General features: G+C 43.4%; 1 protein-coding gene across 4 annotated transcripts in view; it reads left to right on the forward strand.

Annotated features, from left to right (window-relative positions):
• Positions 1-14,262, forward strand: part of ESR1 (estrogen receptor 1) — a 365,725-nt gene that overhangs the window by 174,788 nt on the left and 176,675 nt on the right. The gene's annotated exons all lie outside the window — the stretch shown is intronic.

The raw sequence follows: 14,262 nt of genomic DNA on the forward strand, positions 1-14,262 counted from the left end.
TGTTTTTCTTGCATTTTTGCATGATTTTTCAAACATTCCAATAGCTTCCAGGTCCGACAGTTATGCTTATGCTGATTGGAGTGAATATTTTGGGTAAGATGAAGTATTTTGGATGATTTGCACTTGATTGCATAAATGTAGCCCAGCAAGTTATATGATTTGCAGAGAATTACTTAAGGGTAAAAAAGGCTTGCTTAACTACTAAGAAAATGACAGGTTATTATGGATGGGTTTGCAGGTATTGTCGTTCAGCTGCTGTCCCGACGAATTTGAGCTTTGCTGGCCTGGAGATTTAGCAGTATCTAATTATCATCATGTTAACGTTTGAGGAGTCCCCACTCTGTACCAGGCCTTCAGTGACAGAGTTTCAGCACACCATCTCATCTAATCCTCCACAAAATTCTAGGGATCGGCACGACAATTACTCTCAAACAGACGAGGAGATGGAGCACGACACTCTGTAACCCAGCTAGTCAGACTACAGAGCCTGTTTGTCCTGTCAGCCATGGTGATCTCCCGTCTTCCTTAAGTGGAATGATGCTTCTAAAAGGCGCACCGGGCCCTGACCGGCGTGGCTCAGTTGTTGGGCATCATCCCAGAAAGTAAAAGGTCACTGGCTCAATTCCCAATCAGGCCACATGCCTGGGTTGTGGGTTAGGTCCCTGGTCGGGGCACGTGCGAGAGGCAACCGATTGATGTTTCTCTCCCTCTCTTTCTCTCTCCCTTCCCCTCCCTCTAAAATCAGTCAGTCAATCAGTCAATCAATCAATCCAAAGGGACACTGGAAATGAGGGGTGCCACCTGACCGCAGCTGGCCCCTTGTGCTGCTAGGATGATTGGCAAGAAGAGTGGGGTGCAGAGTGGGCTGGTGTTAGTCTGCTCACTGAGGGGAAGTGGGCTGCTCCCAGGCCCGGGGCAGGACTCAGGCGCCCTGTGGGCCTCCCTCTGTCCAGCCAAGGGTGAGGATGGCTCAGGGATAAGGCGTGGGCCAGGGGACGGACGGGGTGCCTGCCAGGAGGGCAGCCGCAGAGGCACAGGAGGGCTGCATGGCAGGAGCAGGCTGGCATCCCCGCCTGCCGTTCGGGGGCCTGCTCCCTGTTCTTGGCTGCGGCCTCTGAAGATCAAAAACGTGGCTCACACCTAGTGATTTTCTGATTCTTTATTAGAACAATGGAGCAATTTTCTCTTGCTTGTTAGCAGGGTCCTGGTGGTGAAGTTTATTGCCTAGCCTGTGGGTTCCAGAGCAGAGAGAAATAAGCAGTGGATGGGGTAATGGTGGCAGAACCAGAAAAGAAATGAACATTGTTGATGCTGGTCTGGTGTTGGTTAGAAAGTTTAAAAATGTTCTTTTGATTACTCAAACAAAAAGCGAATACACATGGGGAAGTGGTAAACAGTTCAAGATGGTATGGGATGAGAAATTAAGAACTTCTTGTCCCATGCTCAAATCCACATTTTTTTTTCTTGAGAGATAAGCACTATTAATAATTTCTTCCAAAAATGACATATCTGTATCTAAATATATATAGATATGTGTATGTTGGTAACATAGGGGAACTCTAGGCTATACACTATTCTGTGTCTAGCTTTTTTCACTGAATACTGTGCAGGGTCAGGTAACAAGTAGGTTTACAGGTGTGAGTACATGAAACACAGTTTATTCTTATATTATTTGTTCATTATTATATTATCTTTCCTATGCACAACTATAAACCTAGTTTTGCCCCGCCCTGTATATTGGAGATTTTTTCATATTAGTATGTACAGGTTTCATTTTTAGTAGTGACTGTATGTTTGTTGACAGCAATACCTTCTACTGGCACAAGTTCTATGGTTGACCAAGAGTTTATGTATATTGTCTCTCTGGGCCTCCTAGCAGCCACAAGGGAGGTATCAAAAGGCCCCGAGTGGTTGCCTGGTTCACCCAGGGTCACATGGAGCCTGGACTCAGGCCCAGGCCGGTGCTCCTGGACCCTGATGTGCCCCCAACATGCCGTGCTCCTTCCATCCAGTGCAGGGGCCACCGGTGGAGGTACGCACTCTGGAAGCTGTAAAAGAAATGCCAGGGTGGTGCCCCAAGAAGTCAGATGAAGAGGAAATGTGGACCTCAGGAAAGTGAGAAGAGAGGATAGTCGAAGCTTAGAAGTAGAAAAGGTCCTGGAGGACAGCAGGTTCTTGCCGTTCCTTTTGTAGATGAGGACCTGGGGCCAAGACGTCAGACAGCGTCTCAGGCCATGCAGTGAGGTCATTGTCATTCCTGAGGATAGTTTTTTTTTTTAATCCTTGCCCAAGGATACATTTATTGATTTTAAAAAGAGAAGAAGAAAAAGAGAAGAAGAAATAGACAGAGGAGGGGGAGGGAAGGAAGGAGGGGGAGGGAGAGGGAGGGAGAGAGAAACACTGATCCGTTGCCTCTTGTACGTGACCTGACCGGGGATTGAACCCACAACCTAGGTATGTGCCCTGACCAGGAATCAAACCTCCGACCTTTCAGTGCACAGGACGATGCTCCAACCAATCAAGCTACACTGGCCAGGGCTCCTGAATTTAGAGAAAACGGAGATTCTAGATTTTTCCATGCTCCCTTGTTCTCATCAGCTAGAATGGGGTATGGACAAGCATGTAGACTGAGAAGCCCGAACACCCTTGAGAAATGAGAAAACTCCTTCCCAGCACTGCATAGTGGCCCCTCTGAGAGAACTCTCCCTGCAGAACAGTATGACCAGCCAGACTCGAGCTGTCTGGATGCCCAGGCAACTCGGATTTGCATGCCACTCTGCCTCCCACCCCTTCCTTTCCTGAGCATCTCACAGTCACTCAGCTCTCCTCCAGGCTGCAGGGCTACTCCAGCAAGTGTTGACGAAAATATCCCCGACCATGATGCCTACAACATGCATCAGATCGTCCGTGCTACTTCGGCTTAAATTTACCTTGCAGACAAGTCCAATGAATACAAAAACAGTTCTCCTTATGCATAGGTTTTATTTTATCAAACAACCATCCCATTAAGGTTCATTGGCAATCTACTAAAGGAACCCGGGGTTTATTTATCATTACTTGTTAAGAGAAGGTGTTGTTCAAGTTGAGAAAGTGCACTAGTAGTTATTTCTAAGTCTGACAGACTATCCTCTGGTTTATTCCCTCACTTTGGAAGTGGACTTAAACTTTGTTTTAAAGACGAGTGACTGAACTCATGTATTAAAACATGCTAGAAGACCATTGGGTCAGAAGCTCCTGCATCTTCTTTCATTACTTTTGTCAGGATGCCCGAGAGGGACTCTGCCTAGTGTGTTAATTCTGCAGGGTTCCTCAAGGTAGATGAAACCCCACATTTAGCAGTTAGGGGGTTAAAAGTCTACGGGGGAACTTTCAGGTGTGGCAGCTTGAGGGGCACTCACATTCCACACCACACAAGTCTTAGGACACATGGTTTTCCCACTCTCTCCCTCGGCAGCACTGCAGTGACCCAGGAGTGGGAGGGCGGGACGAGGTACTCATTAGCTGTTCTAGAAACCTCGGGCAGGAAGCACAGCCCTGCTCAGGGTCTCTGAGCTTTACCCACTTTCTTTAATCACCAGACCATTGTCCTCTTCCTTGCTTCTCCTGCTTTGGACAAGGACAGTTGGAAATTCTTTCTGCTGCTGTTGACCACCAGTGTTCAGATTTTCAATACATCCAGGTGGGCAGAAAGCTCGGAGAACCCTCTGCGAACAATCAAACAGAGCAAAGGAGAGGGGTCTAGAGGAGAGCTGAATGCTACCTGACATTGAACTAATCACACCGATTGTCACACTGCTCTGCTTTACTTGATGCTTACCTACTGTCCCCCACAAAGTCCTTTCTGTTTGTTTGAGCCCAAAGAGGCACCTTGAGAACGGTTCATTGTCTCAGGTATTATTACAATGAGATGGCGGGCACTGAGTGCATTATGTTCTCCTTTAGTGCAGCTGTTGGTCTGGTCCTGTGCCAGGTGCTTAGAACAGTTGTGGTTTTGCAGCTGGTAAGCGAGGCTGGACAAGGGGAGGGATCATGCCGTTGCCCTGGCCAAGACTGTTAGCAGACTAGGGTGTGGCGAAGGCTAAGGGCATTTTCTCTTTACTTCATCTTCGTTTAGAAAAAGGAGCTCTCTGGGACAATTATGTTTCCTAGAATCCTTTTAAATTGGTTTTCATTGAAAGCATACTTTGATGCAAGTAATATTTTTGTCTCATTTAAACATAAAGGTAAAATGCCCGTTGAAGGTGGTGGTGCCGCTAGAAGTGACTAGCTGTGAAAATAGAATTTTGGATGCATTATTGTCATGCCGTTTTTATTTGTATTGTCATTATGTACAGATGTGGTTGTGAAATAGTTCAAGCCGTGGCACACTGGATGTCCTCCCTGGATTTTTAGGAATGTGTTCAGTGAGGCAGCCAAATTCTGTTCCATTCCGTTTGGCTCATTTATGTTGGCTATCAATCAGAGAATATTCAGTTTAATATCTGAGTCAAAATGCATAATACCATAATTGTTCTTTCACAAACTGTAAATTTCTTATTTATTTCCTGCATACCTTACTTTCTACTTGCTTTTTCTGCTTTATGCTGGAATGTGCCGAATGGTTTCCCAGGAAGGCTTTGATAATGTTATGTCACAATCTACTGATGAACATATTTCACATGATTCATTTCTTATATCTTTAATCATGAGAGTATTAGGTTCTGGAAATAATTTTTTAAAGATTTTATTTATTTATTTTTAGAGAGGGAAGGGAGGGAGAAAGAGAGAGAGAGAGAGAAAGAAACATCAATGTGCGGTTGCTGGGGGTCATGGCCTGCAACCGAGGCATGTACCCTGACTGGGAATCGAACCTGCAACGCTTTGGTTTGCAGCCCGCGCTCAATCCACTGAGCTATGCCAGCCAGGGCTGGGAATCATTTTATTGCTGCTTCTGAAATGCCTTCCCAATGGTACGATATAGTAATTACACTAAGGAATTGTATTTCCATGATACTTCCAAGTATTACGATATCTAGGTCTTCCGGTCCAGTAGTTATGGAGTTCCTTCCACCTCACCGACCCGGCTGCGTGTTCCTGGAGGCACAGGGACTTGAGAACAAGACAGACCTGGGATTTCACCCGGCTCTGCCATCCACTAGCCTAGCAGCCTTGAGCGAGTTAATGAATCTCTTGAGGTCTCAGTTTCTCCTTCTGTAACAGGGGAATTACAGTAACCGAACTCGCCAGCTATGATGCTAGGATGAGTGAGATCAAGGGCTAAAGTCACTGAGCATGGCCTCGGTCCCTGGACAACTCCCCTGGGCCAGTCCTGTGGCCTGGTCACACAAGACAGTCTGCACAGGCCAATTGCAAATGCACAACATGGATTCTTTTTCCCTCCCTGCCTCATCTAGGTGCTTCCTAGTTCATTTTTTAAAAATTGTGGTAAAATCGGCATAACAGAATTTACCGTTTTAATCCTGTTTAAGTGTACACTCACATTGTTGGGTGACCGTCACCACTGTCCATCTCCTGACCTTGATTTTTTCATCCCCGATGGAAGTTGTACACATCACACAATAGTTGTCCAGCACCCCTCCCCACAACCCTTGGTAACTGCTGTTCTGCTTTCTGTCTCCGTGAATTTAACTACTCTAGGTGTTTCGCGTAAGTGAAATCATTCGGTATTTGTCCTTTTGTGCCTGGCTGATTTTACTTAGGATAATTCAAGGTTCTTCCATGTTTGAGCATGTGTCAGACATTTATTTCTTTTTCAGGCTGACTCAAATTCCACTCGATGTATGTTCCACATGCTTTCAGCTATCTGGTAACGGACACTTGGGTCGTTGCCACTTGTTGACTGTAGTGAATAGTGCTGTTATGAACGTGGGTGTACAGATATCTGCTTGTAATTCTTTTGGGCAGATACCCAGAAGTGGGATTTATGGATCATATGGTGTCCAACTTCATTTTGACATGACTCCAAGGTCCAGAACAGACTGTTGGGGTACTTGCTTGTTGGTGTGCTATTGAAATCCCAAATGCAACATGCTTGAAATTGTTCTACTCCTCTTCTTTCCACCCCTGTCCCAGTCCGATCCTCTTGCTGATTAATATTAAGAACAATTTATTAAAACACTCTGGCAAAAGCCACCAGAATCGTTGACTTCCCCTTCCCGCCTCTAGCCCTAAGAATTTGGCAAAACTCTTTCAAGCTTCTTCCCTTCTTCTCTCTGGCTCGCCTGCTTTGCTGCTACTCAGAGAGGATTAGCGCATATTTTGGTACAATTTTTTTTTGTTGGCTTAACTTTGAATATTTTTCACTCTTCATTTTTTAATGAAAATCATACATTCCCATTTTAATTAAGAAGTCTTTTGACTTCTCCTTTGTACATCAAATTCCCCACAAGTCTTCCTTTTGTTTTTTGCTAGTGGTCCCCAACAACACTAGTGTTTAGATCATTCTTCAGTTTTACCAGACAACTCCCATAACACTTTCTCTTTGGCCATAGTAGATAAATGTGTGTGGTGTGTGCATGACCAAGATAAATCGTCACTCATAAGTTATTGTGAAGTAGATGAAAATGCTGCAGGAGGCCAACATTTTTCTCAGTGTGCAAGGGAGAGCAAGACTTCGGTCCCTCTGTATAACCACGTCCAAGAGGCTTGGACCTTTCGTTTCATCTCTGTAATCTAAGTCAAAATGTATTGCCCAAAGAATTCAATACTGGTTTGGCCTTATACAGTATCAGTTTTGCAGATATGTTAAATAGAGGACAATAACATTGACTCTATCAATTCCTCACTTTTTACTTCCTTATGCACGCGCTTCTTAAGAAGCTAAACACTCAGTGGTCAAGTAAGTTGTAGATAATTACTGCCTCTGGAAAGTAGCTACAGTTCCTAAGTGAAGAAGATCCTGCCCTTTGGGACAAGTTGGGCCTTCCATGTATGAAGATGGTTAGAAACCATAAGAGTTTGACCTCTGGAGTGAGGGAGACCTTGCTTCAAAATCCATCTCTGCCACTAACTTGCTTTATACTCCTTATCATAGTTTTGCATCTGTGAAATGGAGATGAATATAATTCCTTCTTCATTAAGTTGCTGGATTAAATAAAATAACCAACATATTGCACAGTACCTGCCACATGATGCTCTGTATTCGAAAGGGTCATTTTTCTTAGCAGAGAGTGTTGGTCAGACTGTCTCATGCAGTGGCCTCCCAGACAGGAGCTGGGCATCAGTGTGAAAGGAACAAGCTGAGGAGAAATGCCTGCTGGCGGCTCCCATTCAGGGCAGGGTAGTTACTAGTTTATAGACCAGCGCTTTGAGAATTCCTGCATACATCCTTATTATCTTCTCACTGCTTAGGCTCAAAACTATGTTTTGACACGTTTTCTGTACGTTAACTCCTAAAGCCAAATATAACCATTTGCTGATAAAACTAAAAAGTCACTGATTCCTGTTGACCAAATATGTGTAGGGTTCTGTGATTTCATATCAAATTTAAAGCTGTATTTCACACTCTAGATGTACCTATTGATACTTAGAAGTAGAAGGAAATATGGATTTTGACATCTTACTTGGCACCTTACACTATTTCTGTACAGCTCCCTGGAGATTTTGAATTCTAATAAACACTGGTTAATTTAATGCAAATAAGAACCTTTAAATAAGAAACAATAAAAGTAGCCAGGCAGGTATAAAAGAATATGATTTTGAAAAGAAAACATTATTTTGTTGGAAACCTCCAATGAGGCTTTAGATAGATTAGCTAAAATTGGTTCTCATTTGATTTGTGGGCACTTACACATTGGAGAGTTAATTTGTCTTTCATTTAAGGATTCATTTTTATTTCCATGCCTTAAAAATCTGAACAGTTAGCTAAATGCTCCCACGTGCATTAAGAAATGTTAAGTGTTTATTCCTTAATGGCACAAAACCTTTTACTAGTGTTCATACTTGGCTTCTGGTCTAACCTCAGGAAAGTCTCCTTCATTTTAATGCATTTCCCCCCCAGAGTACTGTGTCTGTCCTTATTGAGCTCATTTATTTAAAAAAAAAAATCAAAGACTAAAAGTCGATGTCATACATACTGATTTTTTTTGGCCGTGAAGTAAATCTGTGTGCTCCCTTCTGTGAGTTGCAAGCTTGAGGAGCACTTTGAAATGCGTCAGTTAGAGACAGAAATAGTTGGAAAGCGCAGTTCAAGTACAACTTTTGATGCCACAGTAAAAAAGTAGTAGAAAAAAAAGCCCTGGCTGGCGTAGCTCAGTGGATTGAGCGTGGACTGGGAACCAAAGTGTCACAGGTTCGATTCCCAGTCAGGGCACATGCCTGGGTTGCAGGCCATGACCCCCAGCAACCACACATTGATGTTTCTCTCTCTCTCTTTTTCCCTCCCTTCCCTCTGTAAAAATAAATAAATACAATCTTTAAAAAAAGTAGTAGAAAAAAAAGAACGCTACAAACTTGTATCATAGGACTGCTTTATTGAGGTAAATTGGTGTTTAGAGTTATTTACTATGACTGAAACAAGTATTCTGAGAGTCCTGATCTCCAACCATGAAGCCGCAAGCTGCACACTTCGTGTTGGATTGTCAGGCACGGAACAGCCCATATGGCCTGCTGTGCAGGAAACCCCTCGGTCAAGACACGCCTCCTCCTTTACAAAGACGTCCACATCGCTAATAACTCATTTGTAGGAATTTTAATTTCCTATGTGAAATAATAAAATGGACCCACTATATTCCCAGCTATACCTGTTCTTTGGTGATAAGGGTGAGTGGGGAGATGGTTTGGGGAAGTTATTAATTGCCTTGTGGGGTTGAACTTTAGAGAAGTCAAAGTAGAGATTCAAAAGAGTTAAAATACTATGAAAATAAATCAGGATTAGTGGAATGATCCACTAATATTAAAAAGTACATACATAACCAAAGTATTAGAGGGAAAAATATCATTTTAATTCATGTATGCATCTCTATAAAGAACAAGCTTTAAAATAATTAGAATATGTGAGTTTTTATTTGGGGACAGTCATAAAATACACCCATATCAGAGAACCAGTGAGACATTGGAATAGCAATGGTAGTAGAGATAATTCATGGGTAATACAGGATCTTATTTCTTACTTCTTGCTTCCTTGCATCTGTGAATTGCTGCTCCTTTATGCTAGTGTCTGGCTCTACCCAGTGTTGAAGAGCAGATCTCTCTCTCTCTCTCACTCATCTGGTTTCATAGTACTCAGTTTTGGGGTCCTGGGGCATAGTGGCCATTGCTTTGTTCAGGGTAATCATCTTCTCCATCATTACTTCTATAGAACTCCAGCCTGCCCTTCAAAAGTTCTGTGCTCCAGGAATGGGATTGTGGGGCGGGGGTGAGGGGGCAGTGAAGGGCAACACAGAGCTTGAGCAACTCCATTTTATTCGGATAACGAATACTCGTTGGGGTTTATTACAAGCTTGAGGGTGTGTGGGGCACAGGATAATTGGTCTTGAGTGAGAGAGATCTAGTCCCTCCCTTGTCAAGCCTACAGTGCCCCGGGATGGAGGTAAGCCATCCAAGTCTGTGGAAGTAAGCACTGTGACAGGACAATTCTAGGCGTTGGTGGAGGGACAGAAAAGATTCCCTAGAGGAACTGGTATCTGGGCTGAGGCACCTGAAAGCTGACTAGGAGTCAGTTGGGCCAAGAGCAGGGACGTTGTATTCCCACAAGAGGAAGTGAGTGTGCAAAGTCCCGGAGGTGAGGAGGAGCATGGTGGGCTGGAACAGAAAGACATGGCTAGATTTCAGCTGGGACTTAGAGTAGTGAGAGATGAGACTAGAAAAGGCAGTAAGGGCTGAACAAGCAAGGCTTTGTAAGCTGTGTTAAGGCATTTGGATTTTATCCTCAGAGCTCTCCGGATCACCAGAATATTATAGTGAGTGAGGTAGTGGCATGATGGTGTGTGATTTTAGAAAGATCTCTGGCCGCATGGTGGGAATGATTGGCAGGAGGAGAGGAGGCTGGAGGTGGGGTGGGCTGTTGCAATAATCTGGGGGGAAGACGGCATGGGGTGGGGTAGCGACGATGGACCCAGAGTAGAATTGATTTTGCCTTGGAAAAGGTTTTTAAAATAACTGACTCGATTGGTGTGTGTGTGTTTCTCTGGGGTTTGAGGGAGAAAGAGGGGAGAATCTAGAATAACACCCACATGTTAGGTCTCATGATGGGGCAGCGAATGGGGCAGACTGGCGAGGGAGGAGGTTGGCCAGTTGGGTTTGAGACACGTCTGTGTTGAAGGGTCTGAGACAGTTAAGTTCGGATGGGCTGGGCAAGTGGGTACACGGGGCTGAAGCTCCGTAGAGAGGTCTGGTCTGAAGTGGCTGCCGGGTGTACTGAGGGAAAAACGTGACAAAAGGAAGGGTGCGTAAAATTAACTTCCTCTCAGCTGCTGCTGGTTTTATTTGATTTTTCTCAGCTTTATTGGGGTATAATTGACAGGTAAAACTAAAATGCTCAGACTGTACAATGTGATGATTTGATACACATATACACTGTGAAAGGATCCCCCACTGAATTAGTTAACACAACCATAACCTCATATACTTACCCTTTTTTGTGAGAACATTTAAGCTCTACTTTGAGCAAATTTCACTTAAATAATAGCCTTATCAATTGTAGTCACTGTATTATACATTAGATCCTCATTTTATAACTGAAAGTTTGTACCCTTTTACCAACCTTTCCCCATTTTTTCCACCCTTCTCCCTCCACCCTCAACCCCCAAGCTCCCAGTAGCCGCCTTTCTACTCTGTGTCTAGGAGTTCAGTTTTTTTCTTTTAAATTCCACATATAAGTGATAGGCAGTACTTGCCTTTCTCTGTTTGGCTCATTTCACTTAGCGTAATGCCCCCAGTTTCATCCATGTGGTATATGGCAAGATTTTTTTCTTTTTTTAAGACTGAATAATATTCCATCTCCTTTATGCATTCATCCACTGATGGATACTTAGGTTGTTTTCGTACCTTGGCTATTGTGAATAATGCTGCCCTGGGTATGGAGATGCACATGTCTCTTCGATATCCTGTCTTCGTTTCCTCTGGATAAATACCCCGAAGCGGGATTGCTGAGCCCTAAGGCAGCTCCACCTCTGACTTCCTGAGGATCCCCTTTCCTCCACACCCTCCCCTGCTTGTTCTGATTTTCTGCCTTCATGTCCCTTCTGAATCTCTTAATATGGGTCATTTCTTATTTTTGTACCTAACAAATATAAACTTTCTCCGGGATAACAATACTGCAGAAACAACTGCTATTGAAAGAGGAAACGTAAGAAAAAGCCAAGAGAAAGCATCTCAGAGAGGCATGGGGGAAAGCCGCAGCCCTGGGGGCCACGGGTCGGCCTGCAGACGCCTGCCCACTGAGGTCTTCTCTTCCCATGCTTCAGGTTCCCCGCGTGTCTTTTACTCTTTCTTTGCTCTCCACGCCCTGGTATTCAGGCCCTACATTGGCCCCAAAGCTTTCTTTATTTATTGTCTCAGTGGGTAAGACAATAGTGATTATTTCTCCAAGACTTCACCTGAACCTCACATCTTGGCTCCTTCTTTTATGTTTCACCCAGGCTGGTGCTAAAGGAACTTTCCGGCCGGTTTGTCCACAGGCACCCAGAGCTCTTCGGTCTCTTCAGCAAACAAGCTCTATGTTTCACTAATACCGTTGTGAGTTGTGAGTTGTGAGTTGTTATACAAAAATTATCTCCGCTTCAAAAAAAAAATAACTCCACTTGAATTGAAGGACTTTCTTATGCATTATTTTCAGAAGACCAAATCATAAAATTTAAAAAGAAGTTTCCTTTCGAAGACACTTAAATCATTTGCTTTAATAACGTACAAACATACCTTTGCCAAGTTTTACTCATTAAGAAAAAAAAGATGTTTGTTGTTTTCCTTCTTTTGATGGAAGCTGAAGACTTACACATAGTTGTTAATGGTGTTTGGGTAAGAAGGATTTGTTTTTAAGTGTACATGTCAGATATGTACCTATTAATTTTTCTTGTTGCCAATTTATAAATTCTCAGTTTTAATGTGGTTCAGGAGGGAGCTTTGTAACAAAATATTTGAGTTAGGAACATGGCTCTGTCGTTCATCTACTTTCATTCTTGTTAAGGAACGAGTTCAGTTGCACAAGCCCAGAGGATTTCCTGGGTTCACCATGGTAGTTAGTCCAGGAATGTCGTGTAGCTCTGTGAAGATACGCATCTCCAAGTGCTGGCCAAGCCAAACAACCTTTGGCCAGCCGGCCTCTGACCCAGTTCAGTCCTCTCATCCTGTGGCTTGCAAAATAACCGCCTTTTGGGAGAGAAAGTGAATCAAAGTCATTTTTGGTTCAAATGATTATTGACTATTTTCTTCTGAGGCTTAATATAAATTCATCTTTTTAGACTTGAGATAAATCAACATGTACTGCATATACCACCACAGGAAACCAAACACTCAAAGTTTCCTTGAGGGGTCAGAAGAGTTCAGTTTTTAATTGTACATTTCAGATACGTACCTGCTTAGAGTTTACATCTGCTTAGAGTTTACATCTGCCCAGGTAAATTTGTTTCTGGTTCTCTTATTGTCTCAGTGTGTCCCTATTAATAAGGACAATCCTAAAAACAATAACCATGCCTGGGTATCTGAGTAGTATGTGGTCTCTTGCTAGAGTTACCAGTTTGTAACTCCGCTGACTAGTTGGCTGATTCCTGCTGTGCATTTGAAGAATGCAGATGCTAATTTGATCTGGCTCCTGTTTATACTGTGGGCCTTTACAATGCACATATAAAGATGGAGAACCAAGTTTTATGAGACCAACACTTCTTGTCAAGGCCCCACTCTGTTCTATTCTGATTGGGACTGGTCCATACATTGAATAAAGAGCGAAGAGTTTTGTAGTTAAAACATTTCACTATGTGCTGAAGCTTGCCCTTTGTAAATGGGAAAATAGAGACTTATGTAGAGATTTTGAGTTAGAGGGTGAAATATATACCCTCTTTGTGTGTGTGTGTGTGTGTGTGTGGAAACACATTTAAAAATAGTACAAATCATCTCCTTAGTCTAAATTCAGGACATTTCTCCAGAGGTGTAAGAATATAGACTTATAGAAATGGACTTCTGTGTCAAAACATACCAGTTTTTGTTAATTTGTGAAGTTTAATCATCTGCATCCTATAGACCAGATTTTTTTCTGATGGGGAAAGCAATAAAGGTGACTTCTAAGTCATAGAGCAGAAACTTCATGTGGGCAGTGAGATAGATATGTATCTGGAGCTCAGAGAGAGAGGTTGGACTGAGAATCTACACTTCTGAGTCACCTGCATTTGACGACGGCGGGACCCGTGGGTGTGGACTAGAGTCTTCCATGGGGTCACACGGAACAGTAAACAGAGAACAAGGCCTGACACGGAGCCTTGTGGAGCTCTGAGTTAGTGCTCGGTGGTGAATCAGCAAACAGCACGGGGAAGCCACAGCCTGGGAGGTGGAGCAACTCTGGGAGTTTTGTGTCATTGAAGCCAAAGGAGAAGAGATGTTTTTTTTTTTCCCCAGAATGTTTCAGAAAGAAGGGAGGTATCTTTTGAGCTTCTTTTTTAAAAATATATTTGATTGATTATGCTATTACAGTTGTCCCATTTTTTTTCTCCCCCGTATTCCCCACCACCCTGCACCCTCCCTCCCACCAGCATCCCCCCTGCCTTAGTTCATGTCCATGGGTAAGACATATAAGTTCTTTGGCTTCTGCCTTTCCCATACTATTCTTAACCTCCCCCTGTCTATTTCGTACCTACTATTTATGTTTCTTATTCTCTGTACCTGATGCTTCTGATAGGTCAAAGTATAATGCGGACTGAAACTATCTGTTGGATTAAGCACTAAGAGTCATTGCTGATGCCAGAGAAGCTACTTTTGCGGGGCAACTAAGTGGGAGAACAGACTGGCAGGGGTTGAGCTGGGCAGGGGCGGTGAGGAAACAGGGTCCCTGGAGCATAGACATCTCTGAGGATGTGAGTCGCCAAGGAGGGGGGCGGGACACAAGATGGAAGTTCGAGAGTGAGGTGAGGTCTCAGGAGATCTGTTCTGGGAGGCAGACTTGCGTGCGATAAAAGCCCCCAAGAAAGGAGCATTTGAGCAAGAGAGAAAAGAAAGAGGATTCGTAATAAAATAATAGTGACAACAATAATAGTATTTATTATTTAGTGTTATTAGTGTTATAGTTATTAGTGTTATATAATAGTATTATTATTTAGTGTCCCACATATGGGACAT

The sequence above is a fragment of the Phyllostomus discolor genome, chromosome 4 (assembly GCF_004126475.2).
Source record: "Phyllostomus discolor isolate MPI-MPIP mPhyDis1 chromosome 4, mPhyDis1.pri.v3, whole genome shotgun sequence".
NCBI classification, from domain to species: domain Eukaryota; kingdom Metazoa; phylum Chordata; class Mammalia; order Chiroptera; family Phyllostomidae; genus Phyllostomus; species Phyllostomus discolor.